This window comes from Macaca nemestrina, chromosome 14, assembly GCF_043159975.1.
Source record: "Macaca nemestrina isolate mMacNem1 chromosome 14, mMacNem.hap1, whole genome shotgun sequence".
NCBI classification, from domain to species: domain Eukaryota; kingdom Metazoa; phylum Chordata; class Mammalia; order Primates; family Cercopithecidae; genus Macaca; species Macaca nemestrina.
In genome coordinates, this window is record NC_092138.1 from 40,995,530 (window position 1) to 41,022,222 (window position 26,693).

Consider the following 26,693-nt stretch of genomic DNA (forward strand, 5'->3'; position numbering starts at 1 on the left):
AATGGCAGTTGGAGGGTCAGTGTACATGGTTTAAGATTCAGAGTCATACAACTTAGATTTGCTTTTGACATTATCACTATATGACTTTGGCAAGGTAATTTGTCTTTCTATGTTTCAGCTTCTTCACATCTAAAATGGGGCTAATGGATGTCATCTCATAGGATAGTTAAGAGATTTAAAATGTCCTAAGCACACAGAAAGTGGTCACTAAATGCTAGCTTTATTATTATTTTATGTACTTTTTTTTAGTCTAATAAGGGGTGAGAATCAAAAAGAATATTGTAAATTATAGTAGTTTCTGACATGATAATAATATTTTTTGGAAATCATAAAAATGACTGCAATATCTTTGAACAACTCTTGCTTTTTACCAAAAGTACAGTAAATGGTGGAGTTCAAAATTATTGTTATCACATTTACTAGACACATTTATTGGCTTCTGTGAAACACTGTTTTAAGCACTTTAAATTTTTATTTATTTATTTATTTATTTTTGAGATGGAGTCTCGCTGTGTCATCCAGGCTGGAGTGCAATGGCACAATCTTGTCTCACTGCAACCTCCTGCCTCCCAGGTACAAGCGATTCTCCTGCCTCAGCCTCCAGAGTAACTGGGATTACAGGCATGCACCACAATACCCTGCTAATTTTTGTATTTTTAGTAGAGACGGGGTTTCACCATGTTGGCCAGGCTCAAACTCCTGACCTCCTGAGGTCTCGAACTCCTGACCTCAGCTGATCCACCTGCCTTGGCCTCCCAAAGTGCTGGAATTACAGGTGTTAGCAATGGCGCCTGGCCGCACGTTAAAATTATTAACTCATTTAGTTGTCATAGCAATTCTTTGAAGCAGGGAAATAGAGAAACATTATATAATAATATTATCTATGTTTACATTCCTAGCGAAAAAAACAAGATTTAATTCCAGGCTTTCTCTCTCAGGAATCCAAAATTCTGAATTAAAAGCTATCTACTTCTTAATTTTGAGTATTATAAAATGATCGAAATCCTAAAGGCATTAGGTGTACCTTAATAATTAGAAGTCATAGGTGGAGTTCAGAAATTCTGCATTAACTTAGGCATTTGCTATTTCAAATAATATGGTATTTTCAATAAATAGCAAGTATGAAGGGAAAAATCCCAAATATTGTTGTGAAAATTTCTAACTTCAACATCATTAACATATTATTTTCTTACAAAAGTATATATTTTCAAAGTAATAGATAAATATTCTCAACCTAATTCTATAATATATAGTATGAAATATCATTTTATATAATTGATGCCAACTACTTAAGAACATAAACAAGGGGAATTACAAACTTATTTATATAATCGCCACACTCATATTGGCAATTTTCTACTTTATATATTCCTAAGTTTTCCCAAATGTTCTTAAAAACAATCATGTTACAAATTGGATTTGTGATCTTTACCTTTCCAGATCTTACCTTGCAGTGTTTTTTTGTTTTTTTGTTTTTTTTTTGCCTATCACCTTCCATTCTAATCACCCCTCATCAATTTTTAAAAATTTTTAAATGTTTAGCTTCTATGTACCAGTAACAAGAATGTGCCTAATATGTTTGTAACTTCTAAAATCATTAATAATTCAAAACTGAATCACTTATGACATTGCATGAACACTAAGTGTTCATAAGAGTACAAACCAAGACTTATGCTACACATTGAAAAAAAGTAATTATTTCAAACAAATATAGTTCCAGTGGGAGGCAATCGTACCCAATGGAGTGCTAAATTTAAGAAGACTGATAATGTCAATTGTCAGTGAGAATCTGGGACAACTGAAACTCTCATACTTTGCTAGTGAATGTGTAAAATAACATAAACACTTTGGAAACCAGTACACATTTTGTTTTCATAAAATCAAATAAATTCTTCCACTGTGACTCAGAAATTCTACACTTTTTGTATTTATAGCCAAAAGAAATGACAAAAAATGTCCGAGAAAACAACTTGCATGTAAATGTTCTCAAAAGTTTTATTGATAATAGAATAAAACTGAAAATAACCCAAATGCCCGTGAAAAAGATAACAGATAAACAAATTGTGGTTTATCCATAGAATAGAATACTGCTCGGCAGCTGAAAACAAAAACAACCAACCAATCAACCAACGAAACAAACAAAAAAACCATTGCTGATAGAACAAAGCTATGAAATTCTAACGATTTTTTAACTCTCCTGAGAGAAAGAAGTCAGGCACAAATGTATATATACAGTATAATTCTATTTATATAAATTTGTGAAACCAGCAAAACTAACAGATGTTGAAGAAAATGAGAACAGTTGTTACTGGAAAGGAGTCCTGATCCAGACGCCATGACAGAGCTCTCAGATCTGATGCAAGAAAGAATTTGAGGTGGATCCACAGTGTAAAGTGAAAGCAAGTTTATTCCAGAATTTAAAACAAAAAAATATGGCTACTCCTTAGACAGAGCAGCAGCATGGACTGCTCAGTTGCTTAAATTTATTACTTGTTGATTATATGGGAAACAATGTATGAATTATTCATGAGTTTTCTGGGAAAGGGGTGGGCAATTCCTGGAACTGAGGGTTGCTCCCCTTTTTAGACCATATATGGTAACTTCCTGACATTGCCATGGCATTTGTAAGCTGTCATGGTGCTGGTGGGAGTGTCTCTTAGCATGCTAATGCATTAGTGTAAAATGAGCAGTGAGGGTGACCAGAGGTCACTTTCATCACCATCTTGGCTTGGGTGGGATCTGGCCAGCTTCTTTACCACATGCTGTTTTATTAGCAAGGTCTTTGTGACCTGAATCTTGTGCTTACCCCCTATATCATCCTGTGACTCAGGATGCCTTAACCTCCTGGGAATGCAGCCTAGCAGGTCTCAGCCTTATTTTACCCAGCTCTTAATCAAGATGGAGTCACTCTGGTTCAAACACCTCTGACACAGTGATTGCTTCTTGGGATTAAATGAGAAGAATGATTACAGAATGTTCTGGAGGTGAGTTTCATGAATGCATATATTTCTCAAAACCCAGATCTACATATTTAACTTTAACTAAATTATACCTTAATATAAAGATGATGCCAAAAATAAATATGACAAACTAAAATAAGTCAGATGAAAGCTTGTATATACGACACTACAGTTATACCCCACAGCCACAGCATCTGCATAATGGGATTGAGAGAAAAAACTTTTATGTGAGGAAAGTCAGCACCCTTTAGTTGTCAGGCTCAGAGAGACATTGAAATGCAGAAGCAGTCCACATCACACTTCCCTCTTGAGCTAAATAGTTACCTCTTGAAGCCACTTGCTTCTTGGGTTCTAGACTGACACTAAGTAGCCATAAAATGCCATATACTGGACACCATAAGCTTGTACTCCATGGTTCAACAATGTGTATCTAATCACACCATTGTTATTTCTGTGCCCAGTTAGAATTCCTGTCAAACAACTTTGCATCAGCCCACTCATTGTCCCCTTTTTTCCTTTAAAAACATGCTTGTAAGGAAGGCCTGATGGAGCACTCCCAAGGCAACATGGAAACATTTCACAGGCTGCAGCTGCCAACCTTGGACCAAATAAATGCTCTATAACAGTGTTGCCATGCTTTCTTCCTTCAGGTTGACAGGTCACATATTTTTTTACCAAAAATAGTTACTTTACTTTTAGACAGGTACAAAGGCAGTTTTGGGAAGACAGAAGTAGGTATATTTGAAAAATTTCCCCACATTAAATCCACGTGTAGCTCCATTGGGATGAATATCAGACAGTCTCTTCTTCCTCATCTTGCTCCTTTTGGTTCTATTGTCATTTAAATAGAAATCTCTTTTGTCCTGTGTTCTGACTTCCTCTCCTACCAGTTCCTACTGTATTCTGGTAGTTGGCGATAATGTTTTTACATTCGTGGTGGTGTTTTTTGAGCCTGAAGAGTATTCAGAGATTTCTTTATGGTAAAACAAATGATGCAGGATTTTTCCCAGCCCCTTTGCCAAGCTCGCAGCAGGAGGTGCCCTGTCTACCCCACCCACCGGGCCGCGTCCAGCTTGTGCTCCAGCCCATGGCTCTTACAGCTACTGCAACTGTGTGCTCAGCCCCTGGCAGGTGGTGGTGTGTGAAAGAGCAAGTGCAGGGTCCAGTCAGCTGTTCGAAATGCCAGCACAGTGATGAACTCCATGCAGGACTTGCTGCTGGACCAGGCATGTTTCCCCAAAAGGAATGTGATGGCACCCAGGCAGGGGTGCACATGACCCCAAAGAGACTGGAGGGGTGTTACAACATGCTAATTAACTATTTTAGTTTTACCATCCACAGCCTGATAGACAGTGGCATGTTAGCACAGTCAGCCTCTTGCCCTGCTCTGGCCCACAGCTCCAAGGCTGGCTCAGCCCTGCCATTGCTTCCCATGGTGTAGAGTGGCTGCCCTCCTCTGGAGGAGAACAGATGACCACAATGTTATAGCTGTCTGAGTACCCACATTTGTTGGGTCCTGAATTCTTGTCCCCCATCCAAGAAGAATGAGGATATGCTGACAACCAAAGAGTGAGGGAGGTGGAGAAGAATTTTACTGAGTAATGGAACAGCTCTTCGTGGAGAAGGGATCCAAAGTCAGGTGGTTTCTCTTCCAGTGTGGCTGGGTCTGGGGCTTTTATGGGCTCAGAATAGGGGAGTGCATGATGATTGGCTTGGGACTATGCAAAAAATAGTTAAAACAAAGGCACCACTCAAAAGTGGGCACAACATTGTAAAAAATCAATTAGAGAAGGGTAGGTATATATAAAATAGGTGAAGGGTGGGAATCAATCAGAGGAAAGTGCACCAAATGGGAAGAGAGGTTCTCAATCCAGTCCTTGGATTTACCTGGGACTTGCAGCTAGGCTTTAAACTCTCTTTGGCTTGAAAGTGTTGTTTCAATGGTCACTCACCCCTGTCTGCCTAGGATTTGTCTATGTCCTGCCACTATCATAAACACCATTGCAAAGTATTTAAAATTCTTTACAATGGAGCATCAACCAGGCTTTTCTCCTAATAGGGCCCTTCCCTCACAGCAAACTATGAATAATTATCTGTCACTGTCTTACCAAAGACCACTTCCCTCTACAGGTGAACAGAAGTAAAGAAAGTGACAAAAGTAGGTTGGGGTAACAAAACAAAATGCTTTCCTGCTGTACTTACTTCTGATATCTGAGGAATAATTCTTAAGAGAGCAATGTATTACAGATCTCAAGCTGGCTCCAAGAAAATGGTGCAGTAGGTTTCTCAGTCTTTGGCATGTCTCCAGACTCAGCCTTGTTTGTCTCTCCTAACATCTCACCTTTTCTTTCCTGGGCTCCCAAGGGCAGGCTGCACATGTCTACCAGTCCCTGTGAAAGTGTTAGCTGATAATTAAGATGATAGCTGAAGCCTAAGGTGTTAGCTGACACAGTTTAAGATATAAGCCTCCTGGTGAATTTACACTTTAATCAGGGACTTTGAAAGGTGAAATACTAATTTTGTTCTTTCCATTTTCAATGCTCCATCTTTAATATTATTTATTATGAATATTCATGAAGAATATTCAACTCATGTAATTAGGGTGAAATAAACATATTTATAACTAGATCTATCAGTTCCCATAATCGGATCCTCTTTCCACCTGCACTATTTATGAACAACATTCAAAACAAAACAGTGGCCAAAAAATAGATATATGGACCACATCATGCAGAGCTACTTATAATTGCCTTTATTTCCTTCAGTCAATTCTTTCAAAAGTCAAAATGACTATCAGTAACCTTAATTGATATTTAAAATTGAAGCATGGCCAGCATAGGATTCTTAGCTCCTACTAATATGAATAAAATTGGTGTGATTTCTTAACCAAAGAAAAATGGCACAAACCTGCCAGACAAGTATTTTACTGACCTTGTTCATATTTATTCTAATTGATTACTTTCAGGGAAGAAAATATCATAACTTTGGAGGGTGACAATATCTTTGATCATTTTAAAAGTTTTACTTCATTTCACAAACTATTCTTCTGTAATTTTTATGGTTTTCTCAGTGTTACATCTGGATAGTACACTTTCACTAACTGTATGCTTTCTTATATTCTGTATTTTATACAGTTGTTGGTATACCACTTATGACCTTTCCTATCTAGGTAAAGCATTGCCAAGATCTTCATATAAGATAATTTCGAATCAAGTCATCCTTCTCCTTTTCATCTGAAATGATTTTGTGTTTTTTCATTTAACCTATTTCCAGTTATCAATACACACATTTTTTGAGATGAGGTTTAGCTTTATTGCATAAGCTAGAGTGCAGTGGCACAACCATAGCTTACTGCAGTTTCAAACTCCTGGGCTCAAGCAATCCTCCCACCTCAGCCTCCTGAGTAGCTGGCACTATGGGTGCATTTCACGAGGCCCAGCTAATTTTATTTGTTTATTTATTTATGTCTTTTGTAGGAATGGAGTCTTGCCATGGTGCCCCAGCTGGCTTTGAACTTCTGGGCTCAAACAATCCTCCTGCCTCAGCCTCCCAGAATTATCAATATTGAAAGCCAGTTACTGATGATAACATAGGTAAGACTGAACTATGGCTGAACTTATACATTAATTAATGAGTGGGAAAATTAATGAGTGGGAAACCCCTGAATCTTTGTGCTTCGAGTTGAGAGGTTTCATCTGGCATCGATGCAAAAAGATGTATAAGAGGCTGAAAGTTATTAAGGGCCTCAGTGTTAGCAAGGCAGAGTGGAAACAGAAGGATATACATGGGGTTGGACTAAATGCGATATTCATGCCGTTAGGCATATGATTACCTGTGGAAGAACTGTGTAACAGATCCAAAAGTTTGAATGACTGTGAGTATAAAAGAAACACTGAAATCTAAGGATAGTTAGAAGAGGTTTAGAAAACAGAATGAATTCAAATGGAATATACTGAGGTTGAGTTATCAGAAATATATTTAGAAATATCTTGAAGATAATGTGACATTTTAGAGGTGACATTAAGAGAATACATATGTCTAGAGAATTATATTTAAGGATTTAAATTAGTAGAATTGAGAAGTAAGTTTTTGTTCCCAAAAAGAGGATAAGATGAACCAGGAGTGCCAGTGAACAAAAAAAAAAAAAAAAAAAATTGAGAAATATGCAAACATAAGAAATGGGAGAAAGGAATGATGACCAAAGAGATTAAAAAGGAGTAATCTGGGAGGTGGAGTGAGAACTAGTGTCACATATTTCACAGAAAATGAGAGTTCAGAAATATTAAAAAGAGATGTCATGTCTAGTATTAACAGCTGTCATTAATATGCACTAGACCCTTTACTAAGTAAGTACCTTATCTCATTTAAAGTTCAGAACATCTCTTTAAAATAGAAGCATTAGTTGCACAAAGTAGTAAGTCTCAGAGTTTCCTAAGGGCAACTATTCAGAAATTAACAAAGTTGGAGTTTGAATCTTAGGCTGTATGAATGCGATGTAACCACTTACCTACATTATCTCAAAAATTGACTTTATGCTAAGATTGAGAATGAAAAAGGGTCAAAGTGTTTGTTAACTAAACAGTGATCTTTGAAAGAGTAGTTTGGGGATATCTATCAGGATAGAAGCTTAGTGACAAATAATTGAGATGTGAATGCACAGTAGACATTGTAGAGAGTGACAAGAAATTTGGCCCTGAAATAGACAGTTTGATGGGTTAGCCGAGTAGAACGAAGGAAATATATTAAATGCTCTTTCTCTCTCTTTTTAATGATTAAGGAAACTAGAAAATCACTGTGTGTTAACAGAATCATTTTACATTTGTAATATGGTAGTTCTGTGGGTCATCGACTCAGAGATGAAAGCTGACACAATTGAATAGCAATTTATGCTCACTGATGCATCACTGGGAAATGACCTAAATTAGATAGCCCTTGTTAAAAGTAATTACATACATGACATTAAAGAAAGTGAAATGCTAAAATACTAGGCAGAAATAAAAATGAATTACATTAATCTTGGAGAAAATACTGCTTGTTGTGTTTAAGAAATATTAGTATCCATAAACTTTAGACTCTATCACTTCCTGGCACAGATATATAAGTTATAAAAATCTGAAAATATATACATATTCATATAAAGAAGCCTGGGATGGTGCCTTTCAAAATTAAAAGAAAATGACCAGAGCCTTAATTTTATTTTTCTTCTTCCAATATATGAGTAATTTTATAATAGTGTGATATATCATACTAACATCATTCAAAGCGTGTCTGGCTGAGAGCCACTATTAGGGCACTTGTGAGTAGATTTGTAAAACTGATATTTTGGTTGAAGGTTCCAATTAATTTGACAACATTATCCCAACTTTGAAGAAACTAAACATATTAGAGTATGAGATAGAACATTGGTGTATTTTGCAAAATTTCAATTGATATGGCCCACAAAGGTGGAAGAAAATTCATTATTTATTAATATTTATAATATTATTTTTCTAAGGGACAGAAGACACGTACTTTTTCATGCTGGGGCAGCTGGCACTTAATTCAAACACACTGTCCTTCACTCTAACACATTGATAGACATTTTGACACAAATAATGCACATTTTTTAACACCTTCAAATATAAGCATACACACAAAACACATTAAATGATTGTCTATAGGCAGTGTATGGGCCAGGATACAAACACACACACACAGACACATACAGACACACACACACATACACACTTCTTTTGTCTCGGTGTGGCCATGTGACCTAGTTATCACTCAGTAAATGAGAGTAGAAATAAAATACGCACTCACTAAAGGGCCTCTTCTATCTATAGGAAATGTCTCTTTGGGCTTTCTCTCCTTCATGTGGATATGCAGTCACCCAGTTCTGACTATATAGAAGACACAATTACCTTGGAAAGAGCAACCCAACAGTATGGAAAAAAAAATCCTTGAATGTCCTCAGGAAAAAATGTTTTCTTTGTAGCCTAGACTTTACTAACTGTTATAGAAAGGAAAGAAATAATAATAATATATTGTATTAAAGAAATAATAATAATAATATATTGTATTGAAACAAGCTTTATTCTTAGTTGAATCAGAATTCCAAGGAAAGAGACTGAGATGTGTTTGCCTTGTCGATGATCACCAATAACAATGACATTCACATGCAAGGCTGAAAGTTTTGCACCATTAACTGTCCCCAAGAAAGCCTGATTGGAAAGTATTATTAATTGTAATTTAGAACAAAATAATCTTTTTGGAAAGGGCTGCAAATAATCTAAAATCTTCCATTTTTCTTCTTAATTATACAATTTTTCCTAATTTACACAAATTTGGAAAAGAAAATTCCTATCCTTGTTGCTCAAGATTCTCATTATACACTCATCCCACAGGTAGCCTTGCCCGGCTCACAGAAGTACATTTTATTTTATAAATATACATACTTGCACATGCAATTTTCCATAATAAAATCATGTAAGTCATAATATTTAAATAACTTTTTTTTATTCACAAAAATATTATGGACAGATTCCATGTTCAGTACATATAGTTCTACCTCTATTTTTTGTGGAAATGTTGCTTAGTATTTTATTCTATTCCTCTACAAATAGTAGAATAGCCATTTATCATGGTTATTTAGATTGTTATTGGTATTTTTCTGTTACAATATATGTTTCAATAAGTTGTACACAGGTGTGTATATAGATTAATACGTATTTATGTACTCAAGCTACTATTTCTGTAGCTAGATTCATAGTATTGTTATTCTGAATACGGCAAGCACAATTCATACTAAAATCTTTCCCCCCGAAATGTTGGCCCCACAAATAATATATTAGAATGTCCATTCTCTACACTCTCACCACTAGATGCTAGGTTTTCATCTTCAGAATATGATTAAAGTTCTTGCAAGGGGCCAATATCAGATACAGATACACATGACATCTCTAAGTAAAAAGTGTGAGGAGAATTATTTAAATATGCAAGTTCACTCAGATAACATAAAGTAGGGTAATGGTTACTAACACTTGGTGTGTGTTATATATAGTTAACTTTCAGTTAGGAAGCACGGTAATTACATTGCCCCTTTTTAACCTTTCAAAATATATGTAATGTAAATGTTCTCTTTTTGTTCATATTGTTCCCTCTAGAGGCATCAGATGGTGTAATTTGGATTTACACCATCACAGTAATTGAAATATGAATATATTCGAATTGCTTTCACAATTATGAGGCTTGAATTTAATTATTTTTAATAAGGTGGGTAGTGGGATACAATCACAAAAATAAACAATATATTTCTTGCTGTTCATGGCACTGTGTCAACTACTATGCAGCATGAAGCTAATACAGAGGACATTACGTGAATTCTCAAAGATTTGCATTTGAAATTCTTTAGGATAAAAATTAACATGGAATGAAGTTGATTGTGATTTAAAATAATCTCATATTCTTTGATTTACTTCTATTTTTCTTTGCTACTTTTCATCTTTTTGTATGCAAGTGTGAGGGACTAATTGATTATTTTCAGAAAAAGTAAAAGAGAAATGTCTGTAAAACATGATGTAGTAGAGTAATTGAGAAGCCTCAAGCGATGTAAAGCGAATGGGGCTTTAAAAGATGACACCTAGAAAACCGGATTTTCCCAGAGTCTGAACTACTAGAATAGGAAAAACTATACAGAAAACAGAATAGTGAAAATGTGTGCAATAAAAATGAAACACACCATTTTATCACCATAGAAATCAGACCAATAATAAATAAATATTCTGTGAAACGCAGGCTTTGCCATTAAGATATCAAAAGCCTTTAAACCAAGTGGCAAGTTCTTTATACGAAATGAAAGCAAATTCCAGATAGAGGGTATTTTTCAATTTAAAAATTTATAAGATCCTATGATTCCTCACACAAATGTAATATGGTGCAGAACAACACCAAATTACCATTCTGCCCTCATCCCACGCCTGAGGAGTACATTACTGGTAGGAAGACAGGTTTCAGATAATATCAGAGAAACATATAGAGTAAATGTGCGTGCAAAATTCCCAGTTGTGCTTGTTTAATTAGATGCTGGTAACAGCAGCAAACAATAGTAAAGAAGGCATGGAAACAGAGTGTTAATGAGATTCAAATAAATCAGATATCACTGTTGGACTACAGATAAAAGACAAGCTCCAGTATATCTGCATTTTAATCAGCCTGATCACAGTTTTGATGAATGTGCCAAAGGGACTGTTCTTTGCTCTGTTTTCACAGTGAGTGAAAGGCAACAAAAGGAGCAGTTTTGATTTTTGCACTTCCTGACAGATGAGTCATATGGGATTGATGTTGGAATTCGTTAAAGCTAGAATTCTACCTAAGGATCATATTTCACAGGATATATACATTACCATTTTATAAAGGTGACATTTAAGAGTCTGGTTAGCTATTTAACAGATTTTGGCAATTGGACAGGACCTAAGTATATACACATGATATTACTAAATATATATGCATCCATAAACACACAACACCAAAGTGTCCTACATTGCTTAGGAAAATATTCTGAGCCATACACAAAAATACATCAATTTTGCTGCTATTAAATAAAAGCAAGAACTTCCAAATACAGTCATTCCCATTATCTAACCATGCATTAACCAAGTTTCTAGAACTGCAAGGTATTTTAAGAAGAAAAATTATTTTATTAGGTAAATATTTACTAGTAAATTAACTGCTTAAGATCAGCCACCAACTAAATACTCACCACTTAATGTTAGAGTTTATTCCACTTGGGTCAGGCACAGTGACTCATGTCTATCATCCCAGCACTTTGGGAGGGCGAGGCGGAAGGGTCACTTGAAGCCAGGAGATCAAGAACAGTTTGGGAAACACAGCAAGATCCAGTCTCTACAAAAGCTGAAAAAACAAAAACAAAAACAAAACAAAATAAAAAAAAAAATTGTCCAGGGTTGGTGATACACATCCCTAGTTCAGGCTATAGACCTAGCTACTCCCCTGTCCCCAAAAAAGAAAGACAAAGAATTTATTGCACATGAATAAGTCAGTCTTATACCGAATCTCAGGTATATAGAATATCTAACATTATAGTGCAAATATAACAGAAAATAAGAGCCAATGAAAATTACAGATCTTGAAAAGATGCAAGATTTTATGAAGTTGATGAAATTGTTGGAGAACTGCTCAAATAATCTACAATAACTTGACAAAGGAGACTTTTTGATAATTAAAATGGATAACAGTCAAGTTCGTTTTCAAACAATGTTTAATACTTCAAAAGAGGATGTCTTGAAGATCAAAAGACCTAGGATCATTGAAGAATGGTAACACTCCTGAATATTTTTCCTAAATGCCAATTTTGAGAACACATTATGGAAGCCAAAGATGAAGCAAGAGATACTATATCACACCACCACATAATACTTTTAGAAACAAAATTTGATTAATAATCATTTATTAACCTTTAATTTGTCCTAAATTTTAGATCATATATGTAATTTTGAATCAGAATTTTTCTCAACACACAAAAATAATTTTCATAAATGTTTACATTTTTAAAGATAACATTTAAAATATTTTTTTCTTCATTTACTATTAATATAGACACTTCTGTCTGTGCCTGCAATATAAGTTTGAATCACTGAACTTATCTGATTGACTTCTTTTGGCTAAAATGTCTATCATTCTGCTTGGCTAGGCATGAATAAGACATAGCTCCTCTACAGAAGCTCACAGTTTACTGTAAAGAACATTCATGTCAACAATAACAGTATTCCATTGTGATAACCAGAATAAAATTTGTAAATTAAAATGTGAAATTTAAATGAAAAATTTGGTATCTTGGGTCATAGAAAAAAAATATAGATTGTACTTGGTAGAGAAACAAGTCATATGTTTTGTACCTGTCTATACTTTTCTTAATTATGAAGATTCATTTGATACTGTTATGAATATATGTGTTTATATTAGTTTATATTTTCTATATTTGCCACATTTTATGTTAATCTTTTCCCTCCCAGCATGCATAATTTATCTCTGACAATATTTCACAACATTAAATCAGCTTGGGGAATATAAAATGACATCATAACTGTAATTCTGAAAGATTCCAGGAAAAGAAAGATGGCTGTGTGAAAACATGTACTTGGTCTGAGAATGACAAAGCGTAAGTATATAAAAATTTAGAAATCTTTAGAAATAAGTGCTACAAGTTGATTTACTGAAGTGGTAGGCTAATTTTGTTCTTTTGCAAGAAAAATATCTAACAAATACCACGTCTGTATAACTTGTCTGTTGCTTTTTCAGATACAATCATGTAACATACAACCATAATTTGGTCAAGGATGGACCACATATACTACGGTGGTTCCATAAAATTACAATGGAGCTGAAAAATATCTGTTGCCTAATGACGACTTGATGAAAAGTATATAGAAAAAGAATACAAAAAAGAAAATATTTTTCTATAGCCATAGAATTGTCTGCTTTTTAAGGTGTTATTGTAAAAGAGTCAAAAGTTTTACAACTTTAAAATTTATAAACTAAAAAAGTTACAGTAAGCTAAGGTTAATTTATTATTAAAGAAAATTATGAAATAACTTTAGTGAAGTCTAAGCTTACAGTGTTTGTAAAGCCTACAGTAATGTACAGTGATATCCTAGGTCCTCACATTCACTCGCCACTCACTCAGAGCAAATTTTAGTCCCATAAGCTTCATTCATGCTAAGCACTCTACAGAAGTGTAGCATTTTTAATCTTGTACATCGTATTTTTAGTGTACCTTTTTATGTTTAGACTTGTTTAGATGTACAAGCATTTACCATAGTGTTACGATTGCCTACAATATTCAGTTTAGTAACATGCTAAACAAGTTTGCAGCTTAGGAGCAATAGGTTATACCATATAGCCTAGGTGCATAGTAGGCTTTTCTATCTGGCTTTGTTTAAGCACTCTATAATATTCACACAGTGATGAAATTGCCTAATTTGGGGGATGTATGCTATGTCTCTGGATAAATAATTTTCTATTTCTAAATTAAAACCCTAGAGGATGACCATACATCTTAGTTTGCCTGTGATATAGCTTGTTCATATCACATGTATTAAGCCACCTTAATGTTTATAAAGACATTTTTATTCTTAAAGTCCTGATATAGAAAATGAATTATATGCTTATCTTATCATCTATGGCAGACTGTATTTACATGAGCATAAATGTAATATAAAATACATATTCTGCAGCAGACATACTAGAGAGTGCCTGCCATAAAGTAATTACTCTTTACTGAATAAAATGTGTGTGTTTCCAAATAAAAATTTAGGTGGATTAGACCAGAGTCTGAGCATGTATTCCAACAGTGGATGCAAATCACTATGTGGCTATTTCACAAACTTCATTTTCTGAAAATTTGTGTGTGTATTTTACAATTCTTTGGAAACTCAATAAATTTTGCAAATAAATATTTTTTAAAGTAACAGAATTCATGATTTTAAGATATGCTTCTATTCTTTATATTTTTAAGGAAAATACTACCAATTAATTCATGACCTGCCATTGATTTTCAGACATATCTGATTTTCAGAGATGTTAACAGGTAGATAAAAAATTGAGAAAAAGCAGTATAATATTTCTACTCCATATAATAACAAATTAATAAAATGGTATTATTGGTTATCACATTATTTACTCTTTATAAATATATTTATGTTAAGTAGACATCACTGCATCAGTTGTCCTGTGGAGGTCATCATGTTCTGTTCTGTGGGATCATAATTTAACAAGTCAGGATGCTGTGCAGTATATCTTTCAAATGTTTATTATTTCTGGATACAATATGTTTATGATGTTTAAATCCTTTTGTGTACATGACAATTTCTGATTTCAAATTTATAGATATTCTTTAATCATAATTAAAACATTTAATTAAAACTCCATCTCAAACACAAAACAAAACAAAAGAAACAACAACAAAAAAGAGGCAATAAAGGCATTCAAATCAGAAAGGAAGAAGTAAAATGAGTGTGGGTGGGGGTAGGGATGGTGGTATATTTCTGCCATTAAAAAAGAAGGAAGTCCATTTGCAACAACATGGATGAAACTGAGGACATTTTACTAAGTAAAATAAGTCAGACAAAGAAAAAGAAATGCTGTACGATCTCACTTATGTTATATGTGGATTCAACATTGCACTTATTTATACTGAACATGTTATGGTGCCAGAATCTTTCCTAATGATAATATTCACCCATTTTGACTTATGAATATTTGTTTAATAACCCATTTAGGTTAGGCACAAAATTGAAATAACTCTATAATAGTGGATTTGGGGAAGGTTCATTTTAACAATTCAGTGTATTTTCTTATTTGCAATCACATCACATAGAATATGGTTGACTCTCAAGCCTGAAGTTAAGCTGGAGTTTAACACATATATGGAGAAAAGACATTTGTTGGCAACTACCATTCTGCTTTCTGTATCTATGAGTTTAATTTCTTTTTAGAGTTCACATACAACATAAGTGAGATCATACAGTATTTCTCTTTCTTTGTCTGACTTATTTCACTTAGTAAAAGGTCCTCCGTTTCATCCATGTTGTTGCAAATGGACTTCCTTCTTTTTTAATGTTAGAAATATACCACTATCCCTGCCCCCACCCACACACATTTTACTTCCTTTCTGATTTGAATGCCTTAATCCCTCTTTTTGTTTTGTTTTGTTTTTTGCTTTGTTTTGTTTTTTTGTTTTTGAGACGGAGTCTCACTCTGTCACCCAGGTTGGAGTGCAGAGGCGTGATCTCAGTTCACTGCAACCTCCACCTCCTGGGTTGAAGTGATTCTCCTGCCTCACCCTCCCGCATAGATGGGATTGCACATCACCACACATGGCTAATTTTCTGTATTTTTAGTAGAGACAGGGTTTCACTATATTGGCTAGGCTAGTCTCCAACTCGTGACCTCAGGTGATACACCGACTTGGCCTCCCAAAGTGCTGGGATTACAGGTGTGAGCCACCATGCCTGGCCTGAATGCCTTTCTTTCTTTTTTAACCTGATCGCTCTGACAAGTACTTCTATTACCATGTTGAATAGAAGTGGGAATCCTTGTGTTGTTCCTGATCTTAGAGGAAAAGCTTTTAACTTTTTTCACCATTGAGTATGATGTTACTTGTAGGCTTGTACTATATGGCCTTTATTATGTTGAGGTAGGTTTATTCTATAAGTAATTTGCTGAGAGTTTTCATGATGAAAGAATGTTGAATTTTATCAAATTCTTTGTGCATGTGTGTATTTATTGAGATGATCATGATTTTTTTTCCTCCATTCTGTAAATGGGGTGCATCATGTTTACCGGCATGTGTATGTGTAAGCATCCTTACATTCCTGTGATAAATCCCATTTAATCATGTAAATGACTCTTAATGCACTGCTGAATTTGGTTTGCTAGCATCTTGTTAAAAATTTTTACAACTATGCTGTGATTGTTAATATTGACTGTCAATTTTATTGGATTGAAGGATGCAAACTATTGTCCCTGAGTGTGTCTGTGAGGGTGTTGCAGAAGGAGATTAACATCTGAGTCAGTGGACTGGGAGAGGCAGACCCACCCTCAATCTGGGTGGGCACCATCTAATCAGTTGCCAGCATGGCTAGAATAAAGAAGACAGAAGAGGGTGGAAAGAGTAGACTTGCTGAGTCTTCTGGCCTTCATTTTTCTCTTGTGCTGGAATTCCCGCCCTCAAATATCAGATTCCAAGTTCTTCAGCTTTTTGACTCTTGGTCTTACACCAGTGGTCTTGCAATTACACCAGTGCAGACTGAAGGCTACACTGTTGGCTTCCTTACTTTTGAAGTTTTAGGACTTGGACTGGTTTGCTTGCTCTTATAAGCACGAATGCAAGCAAAAAGATAATGGAATAAGATTTCTAAAATATCTTTAAAAACTAAATATTATCTCCTTTGCTGCAACATGGTTGGAGCTGGAGGCCATTATCCTAAGCAAACAAACACAAGAAAAGCAAACCAAATGCCGCATGTTCTCACTTGTAAGTGGGAACTGAACACTGAGTACATATGAACACAAAGAAAGGAACAACAGACACCAGAGCCTCCTTGAAAGTGAAGAGTGAAGATCGAAAGTGGAGAGTGAAGATCGAAAAACTACCTATCAGGTACTATGCTTATTACCTGCATGACAAAATAATCTGTACACAAAACCCGTATGACACACAATTTACTTAAATAGCAAAACTGCACATATACCCTAAATTTAAAATAAATAGATAAATATCAACCCAAAATTTTATGCCCAAAGCAAATATCTTTCCAAATTGGAGACAAACTAAACTGTTTCAGAAACTCAAAGTAATTTATCTTCAGAAGACCCAAGAAATGTTTAAGGAAGTCCTTCATAAAGGCAAATGATAGCAGAGAGAAATATGAATCAATATGAAGGAACGAAAAAATGCTGAAATTAGTGTCTATAAGGCAAAATACAGGAAAGTGTTTTTCTCTGTAAGATAATTGTGTAAACAAAAATGATAAAAATGTAATGTGACGTATGAAATAACAGGTGAAAAATAAAATGTATGCCAATTATATATAAAGGGCAAAAGGGGAAAAAGGAAGTATATACTTGTATGGTTATTGTGCTATATACGAAGTGGTATCACTTCTAAGAGGGGACTAGGAAAATTTCAAAGTAAATGTTATAAATTTTAGACTAGTCACTACTGTAACAAAAAATAGTTATCACTAATATGCCAATAAAGAAGATAAAGTTCTATCATAACTACTCAATTAATCTAAAGGAATGCAAAATTAGAAGGTAAAGGAGAAATAAGTAAAGAAAAACAGAAAACAAATATCATGATTATAGATTAATTCTAAGCATATCGATAATCATAGTAAATATAACTGGTACAAATAATACAATTAAAAAGCAGAGATTGTCAATTAAATAACAAACAATAACCAGCTACCTGCTACTTAAATATGTTTCAAACATAAAGACTCACAGATGTTAAAATTAAATTATGCAGAAAGATATGTCAAGTAGCACTAAAAAAAGGTAACTTGGAGTGTGTCTATTACTATCAGATAAGGTAGTTTTCTGAGTAAAGCATATTACCAGGAATAAGGAAAGGCATTTTATAATGATAAGGAGTTTACTTATCAAGACAGCATAACAATCATAAACATTCACACATCTTATAACAAAATTTAAAAGTACCTAAAAAATACTTACAGAAGTTAGGAAAAATAGAAATTTCAGAGTTATAATCAGAGATGACATTTACAGAATGCTCTATCCAACAACAGCAGAATAAACATTCTTTTTAAGTGTACATGAAATATTTAATAAGATTGCTTACTCTGGACCACAAGACAACTCTAAATACATTTAAAATAATTCAGCTCATACAAAGTATGTTTTCAGACCAGTATGGAATTAAAGTAGTAATCAATACCAGAAAAAAAAATGTTCAAATGCTTGAAACATAACTAATATACTTCTAAAAAATTCTATAGAGGAAAAAAATCAAATTGGAGAGTATTTTACCCTGATTGCAAACAACGACACATCATTTCAAAATTTGCATAAAGCCATTCAAGAAGTATTGAGGTCAGGGAGGTGGCTCACGCCTGTCATCCCAGCCCTTTGGGAGGCCAAGGCAAGCAGATTACTTGAGCCCGGGAATTGGAGACCAGCCTGGGCGACCAGCCTGGGCAACATGGTGAAATCCTGTCTCTACAAAAAGTACAAAAATTAAAAAAGGAACATTGACAGAAATGTAAAGTATGAAGCACCTATATTAGAAAAGGAAAGATCTCAATTTAATAACATCAGCAAATGCCCTAATAAAATTAGAAAAATAGAGAAAATAAAGTTCAAAATAAATAAAATAAATAATAATAATGTGGGTACAAATCAATGATTAGAATGCATAACACAGTAGAGCAAATCAATGAAACAAAAGGCATCCCTTTGAAAAGATCAATAAAAATGACACATTTCTAATCTAACAGATTAAGAAAAAAAGATAGAAAATCACACCTTACTAACAGCAGGAACAAGAGAGGTGACATCACCACAGATTCTGTATGTATATTTAAAGACAGACAAGGTAACATTATGAACAACTCCATGTCAATAATCTCAGCAACTTATGAGAAGTGGATAAATATCCTGAAAGACACATACTACCAAAGCTCATTCAAGAAGAAGTAGATAACCTAAATAGCTACTTACAATTAAAAACACTGAATTGATGATATAAAATTTTTGAACAAAATAACCTCTAAACTTAGATACAGTCACAGGGAATTTTATAATATGTTAAAAACATTAATTATTCATTAACTTTTCCCAAAAATGAAGAGGAGGAATTAATTTTCAGCTTATTCTTTGAGGCTGGAAAATAGATAGCAAAATAAAGCAAAATCATAAAAAGAAAAGTACAGATACATGTTCTTTGTGAGTACAGATATAAGAATTCTAACAAAATATTAGCAAATCATATCCAATAATATGTTAAAAGGATAATGAAGAATGACCACGAACAGTTAAGTCAGCAATTTAAGACTGTTTTAATATATAAGCATCAATCAATGTAATTCACTCCATTAACAGATTAAGGAAGAAACAACAACTGATCATTTCTTACAGACACATAGAAAGCATTTGGAAAAATACAAATTTCATTTCTGATAGAAACTTTAAGCAAAGTAGAAATAGAAAATATCTCAAACTGATCAAGGGCATCTATGAAACCCTGACAAAAAACATTATATTTAATAGTGAAACACTGAATACTTTCTTCCACATATCAGGACAACAGTGGAGATGTGAGGTCTCACCACTTCTAGTCAGTATTGAACTGGAAGTTCTAGTCATGCAATTAGTCAATAATAATATAAGAGGCATCCAGGTTAGAGAGGAAAAATTAGAATTTAATTCTCATATGAATTTATTCTTTTTTCAAAAACATTCTATGGAGTTTACAAAAAACAAATGAAAGCAAATAAACAAAAGCAGATTCTAAAATCAATAAGTTTAGATATTGCAGGTTCTAAAATAAATACAGTACAATCTATTGAAATTCTGTATACTAACAAACAATCAGAAATCCAAACAAAAACACCTAACCAATTTAAAATAGTATAAAACACACCTTCAAAGGGATCGGTCCAACAAAAGATCCATGAATCCAATACAACCAAAGATACACACTGAAAACCAGGAAGAGCGCTGAGAGAAATGAAACATTTAAAAAATATGTATACCTTGTTCATGTGTTTAAAGTCTTCATATTGTTAAGATGTAGAATTGATACATTGATATACTGATATATATCTCAAATTGATATATAGCTTCAACAAAATCTAATATAATTTTTACCAGGCTTTTCTAATATAATTAGCTAGCTGATTCTAAAATTCATTTGGAAATGCAAGACATACAATGGTTAAAACATTGAAAAAGAAGAACAACATTGGAAGAGTAACACTGTGTGATACAAGACTACAACAATCAAGATAGTGTGGTAGTGTCATAAATATGCACTAGTAAATCAATAGAACCTAATAGGCCAGAAATAGACCAAATCATGTATATGTAAACTGATTTTACATCAAAATGCAAGGAGAATTCAGAGGAGAAAAGATATTTTTAATAAATGGTACCAGGAAAGTTGGAGATATGTATAAACAATGTACTTTTGATTCCTATCTCAAATATTATATAATAATTAACTAAAACTGAATCAGTTATTTACTTAAATGTAAAGCCTAAACCTGTAAAAATGCTAAAAGAAAATATTTACAGCTATTGGTTAAAAAAAGTAGCTTAGTTTGAACATCAAAAACACAATTCATAAAAGAAGAAAAAAAGATTAAATTTCAGCAAAATTTAAAATGTCTGCTCTCCATAATACACTCTTCAAAGAAGGAAAACACAAACCACAGAGTGGAGAAAATGGAATTATATCCATAATACATAATGAATTCTTAAAATGCAATAATTAAACAAGCTATCTAATAAATATGAGGATGAGAAAATAAAACAGACACAAGATGAATATATCAAAAATAGAGCACAGATTTGTAAATAAGCTGAACATCATTAGTGTTTAGGGAAATGCAAATTTATAAGATAATATATGCTAACCCATTTATTATAATGGCTAAGATTTAAAAGTTTGGCCATATTAAATCACCATGAAGGAAATGTAGGAACTGGAATTCTTATACACTCCTGGTAGGAATATAAAATGATACAATCACATTGAAAATCAGTTTGGTAATTTTTAAAAAATTTTGGCAAATTTATCACATATGATCCAATCATTCTTCTAGGTATCCTCAAAAAATATATATATATATATATATATATATCTGTTGGTAAAAAGACTTGTATACCCATAGTCATTGCAGCTTTTCTAGTAATAGCTAATAACTTGGAAAACAAACAATGAATGCTCATCAACAGGTCAGGTATATAAATCCAATAGAACATTGCTCAGCAGTAATAAAGAATAAACTATTGATAAGTACAACATCATGGATGAAACTCAAAATAATTATGCTGTGTGGAAGAAATCAAACCTAAAAGAATATGTCCTATAAAATCAATGCCTATGAAATTCTAGAAAATGCAATTCACTGTCAATAGAGAAACAGACAATTGCTGGGAAGAGGGGGAAAGAAGGGATTACACTTCATCTTAGCCAAAAGGCCAACAAGCTACAAGAAGGGATTCCAAAGGGAAATGCAGAGGTGGCTTCATGGAACTACAACCATTATGGATGCACAGAGCCCATGTTCAGATCTGCCCTGTGATTGGAGTTTAATGTGATGCTGTAACCCTCTTGAAATTCTTATTTTATCTCTGAGTTTTTGTTTTATAAATGGAATCATAAAACGGAACATGTGTGACAACGGAACATGTGGTAGGAGTTTGGAGCCTTGGCTCACAGGGAGCCCCTGATACCACTGTCTACTGCGACCAGGACTGGTTCTTGGCTGCCCCCTCACAGAACTCTGGCACCTTGGGACCCTACGCAGGACCACTGCCACCTTTAGTCAGGAGTGGAGACCAGGTTGCTTGGGCAGGGAGGCTGTATGCAGTGCAGCTGCATCCCTCTGCTCCTGTGGGAGCCTGCGTGCATGGGCAGAGAGGGGAGAGGGAGGGCCGGTGTGGCCAAGAGGCGTCTTAGGGAAGGGTAAAGAGAAGACCACCCTCTTTTGGTTGGCAGCACCTCAGCACATTTGAAAGGCGAACCATATGGAATCTCTTAGCTATCTAGATCCAGGAATAGAGCATGTTGCAGGATAGACGTCGCATTCCTTGGAGGTGTCCGGACCACCAAGATGGGATTACGGGACTATGAACTCGTAGGAAGAGGAGATTGACTTCCCTGCACCCCACAGGGATCCCACATTTTGCTATGCACTGGTTACTGCAAATTGTATATCTTGCCCCGGGAATTTGTGCTCCCTTTTCATATGTTCACTATCTTGATTGTGGCAAGGTTTTCACAGGTATATTCTTTCATCAAAACTTACCAAATTATAACTCTTTACATATGTACGGTTTATTGTATGTCAGGTATGCCTCAACAAAACTGTGGCAGAAAATCTAAGAGAAATGAAAAAATGGGTCAGTTTATTACCAACTGATATATTTGTATGTAAACACGCAGCTCTATATGTAATTTGGATAGAAGAAGAATATTGTTTTCATACCCATGGAAGGCAAATAATTAGTAGTATTTTTATCACCAATGACAGGGTATGCAGCTATCAAACACATAGCTCAGGAAACAACTGCTTTCCATATTATGTAATACAAAATAACAAATTTATAAAACTAATTGGTGCTTGAATCAGGTAACACTCTAAGGTCACACTGAAGGTTTTTCAAATCATTGCAAGGTATTTTCTGACTGAAATCTTAGGTTAAAAGGAGGGAACTAAGTATAAAGGATTTGAAGTTTCTTTTAAACAAATAATTCCAAGGCTATATTTCAAAAAATTAAAACATGGGAGTCCTGTCGTTTCTCCCACTGATTTATTTGCCAATCAGAAGAAAGAAAGTATCAGCAGAATTGTTTTTTTTTTTCACCAATTCTATTTCCTGATGTGAGGAATTTTATTTAGTCTAGGAGACCAGGAAATTCACTACCTAGCACAGCTTTCAAATTAGCCTAGCATGGTTGTGGTTGATCATGGCAGAATCTTCTTGTCTCCAAGACACTCTCTTGCTTCCTATGGCTACCAAAGAAGGGTAAGATTATCCAATTGAGAGGTTGAAAAGGACAACTGTTACTGTGTACTAAAGAGTATTATACATCCGTTTAAGAGAATATGAATTCAGTATCACCAAGGCAGAATAATTGTTATAAATATATAAGTAAATACACATATATATGCATACATATATATGAGCATTCATGAACCCAACAATCCAAAAAACAGCTACAAGCTAACACTGCTTAGATAATCAATAAGAGGACTTTAAAAAAATAAGCAATATATAATGAAAACTATCTTTATAGATATTCATTATGTATGTAAATGCATACAAATATTCACTCAAAAATTGATAAAAGGATTATCCTTTTAGAAGTACCTTGAATTGTTGAAGCAGTCAAGTGGAATTGTAATGTCGTTTGAATTACTTTACAATGTGAATGTTAACATTTGCTGTGCATACCTAAAAATGATTTTCAAAATTATACATGAATGTGCTTTGTAAAAAGTGAACAAAACATATGAAAAACAAATGACAAAACAACTGACAAACAAATATCAGAACTGTTCACTACCATTAGAGTTATTACTGTCACTACAGGGATCTGCAACAGCAAACATGCCAAAACTGGAATGCGGGTAAACTAATGAAAGATTTATTAGTAATCGTGGTTATGTATCCTAACCAAAAGAAAAATAAGTGTGTCATTAATGCAGAGCCACTTATAGTAAAGGAGCAGTGTGTATTCTAAAGAGGAGATTTTTGCTCAGAGGCCTCCAACGCTTCCACAATGAGAGTGCATTTAAAAGAAATCTGCTTTTAATATCTTCTTCCATGGCAGAGAATTTATTGACTCATTGAAACTAACGTTTGTAGAATGCATCCATTTCCCAGATATTGTGCTAGGCAGAGAAATTCAAACTATATGATGTATCTCTAATTGCCATGAAAAAATAACAAGATGCTTTGATTGAACTACTCTGATTTCCTCATCATTATAAAAGCCACACTGATATGATTGCCTAAAAGTTATTGCCTAGTACATTTTTCAGGAACGCTTCATTGATACTTGAATGCAAACTACACATAAAATAAGGAGAAAATGGAGTTTTTATTAGTTATGATACATTCCTGGCCTTTTAAAATATGTGTTTGATACTCCATTTATTTAAGACAATGTTTTTCAAATAACTAATGACATATATTCTTTCTCTCCTTCTTTCTTCCTCAAACAGAGGGTTGTGTGGAACTGTTCTAGAACTCTGACTGGACTGAGGCAAAATCTTTAAGCAAAATTATTTTAGCGCTGTGCTTGGTGCTTTTCCTTAATATTTCACATCGTCTGAAAACAGAAGATCAAAGTGAAAATCAGTGAAGCTCACCCAAATGTCAGAATTGGTTGTACTTGTAGTTTACAAGATAAAATGAACAGACTTGCATGATGTTATCACCAGGACAGTAATTTAAATGCTGATTATGACTGCATACACAGTCAAAAGAAAATGAATGATATTAAAAATCATATATAAATGGAACACCTCTCATACTTTAAGTCCACACGAAGACATCATATATTTACTATGTTTCAGAAATATCAACATCTTTGTTTACACATAAATTAAATGTGCATTTTATGGCATATAAGATAGCAATTAACTTGACATCCTACTCAAATTGAAATTTAAAACATGTTAAATTTATATTGAATAGTAGCCTCTGCAGGGATAAGAGAGAAGCAGGACTGATTTTTACTGTGGTGTAAGAAAATCTAAATTGTATGTTTAACTTTTTGTATGTCAACTAAATCACATAGTCCATTATGAAGGGAATAAAATACACAACATTAGTTTCAGAAAGTACTCTTTTGATCATTTATTAACAAAAATAAAACAACAAACAGTTTTTTCCTCCAAATGAGGCGATTGCAGGCCTATTTACTTTGCTTACCAAGTACTCTCTTAATTTTAGATTATTATAGTTTGTCCTAATCCAGAATTTGGATGAGATTTGAAGAACAATACAATTAAAATGAGAATCAAAGTGGTATCCAGGTTATTTTTAAACAAACAACTTCTACTAAAGCAAATAAATACATAATACTTAGTCAATGTGTTCCAACCAGGATACTAGAATGTATTTAAGACAAATGAACAAGAAAGTATCTTTTTGAGTCTTATTCTCAAAAAAAGAGTAATCTTATGATCTTCTATAGCTATATAAATAATTTCTTCATTAGTGTGTCTATGTATATAATGTATATGTGTGTCTGTATGTGTATACATACAAATATATACACACACGCAAATAGATTTAAATAAGAAAATGAACATGAAACATTTTATGCTTAAATAAAAAAATGAACTCGGCAGTCAGAGGTGAAAAATAATGTGATTGAACTTTTAAAAGCCTTGGATATTTTAGAAGAGAGATCTTAAAGATAGAGAAATGTATATTAAAACTACAATCGATAATACCAATAATTCATCATTGCTTCAGGAAAAATAAAAGTGCTGCCAAATGGAGGGAATTTAGAAATTCCTGAGCGAAGTGCTTGTTGAGATAAATTCCTGAAAGGAAAATTAAACAAACATGCCATTAAAACAGGAAGCTTTTTTCTACAAGCATTACACTTATAGCAGTAAAACACAGCATGAGATTCGAAGTCTTATTTTTTAAAAAAGAGAGTTTCAAATAAAAGTTGACGATGGATGAGTCGTGTCCTATTCTTGATTTGGATAAAATAAATGGCAAACTGTTAACAGAATTTTAAAGACTGCAATACAAGTTCAATAAAGTTGTGAGTTCAACAGACTGAAAGCCTTGGAAATCCAGATCCAGTCAGGTAAAGTAACTGGAGAATCTACTGGGGTTCCATATAATGAGTGTTCCAATGGCTGAGAAGAATATCAGTGTACATATTGTTAAATTCATTATTGGTTTTGATCAGTAGAGTATCTTTCTCCAATTAACCTTTTCTCAGCAAAGTAAATGAGACCCTGATGGTCTGCCATCATTAATATATCTTTAGAAACTTAGCAATTCTCTTCTTTCTCAACAATGACATTTTGAAACTTACTGCCTTTTGTATGGAAAGCACTTTACATATATTAAGCCATTAATAAAACTATCCTTTTGGAAAAAAGATAGAAATTTATTTTAAAATTAATACGTTTGTTCTTTTCTTTGTTTTTTGTTTGTTTGTTTTTTGTTTTTGAGACGGAGTCTCGCTCTGTCGCCAAGGCTGAAGTGCAGTGGCGTGATCTCGGCTCACTGCAAGCTCCGCCTCCCGGGTTCAAGCCATTCTCCTGCTTCAGCCTCCCAAGTATCTGGGACTACAGGCGCCCGCCACTATGCCCGGCTAATTTTTTGTATTTTTAGTAGAGACGGGGTTTCACCGTGTTAGCCAGGATGGTCTCGATCTCCTGACCTCATGATTCGCCAGCCTCGGCCTCCCAAAGTGCTGAGATTACAGGCGTGAGCCACCACGCC

At 34.0% G+C, this 26,693-nt stretch overlaps 2 long non-coding RNA genes across 4 annotated transcripts in view; one reads left to right on the forward strand and one right to left on the reverse strand.

The window, feature by feature from the left end:
* The window catches only part of LOC105489114 (uncharacterized), a 193,240-nt gene extending 181,402 nt beyond the window's left edge, over positions 1-11,838 (reverse strand). For all 3 annotated transcript variants that reach the window (XR_011612561.1, XR_011612562.1, XR_011612559.1), the window contains exon 1: positions 11,701-11,838. This is a non-coding gene — a long non-coding RNA (uncharacterized lncRNA). The remainder of the gene's footprint in view (positions 1-11,700) is intronic.
* Positions 1-26,693, forward strand: LOC105489112 (uncharacterized). Its single transcript, XR_011612558.1, has 4 exons — positions 1-94; positions 6,437-6,553; positions 12,974-13,119; positions 24,440-26,693. It is a non-coding gene; the product is annotated as an uncharacterized lncRNA (long non-coding RNA).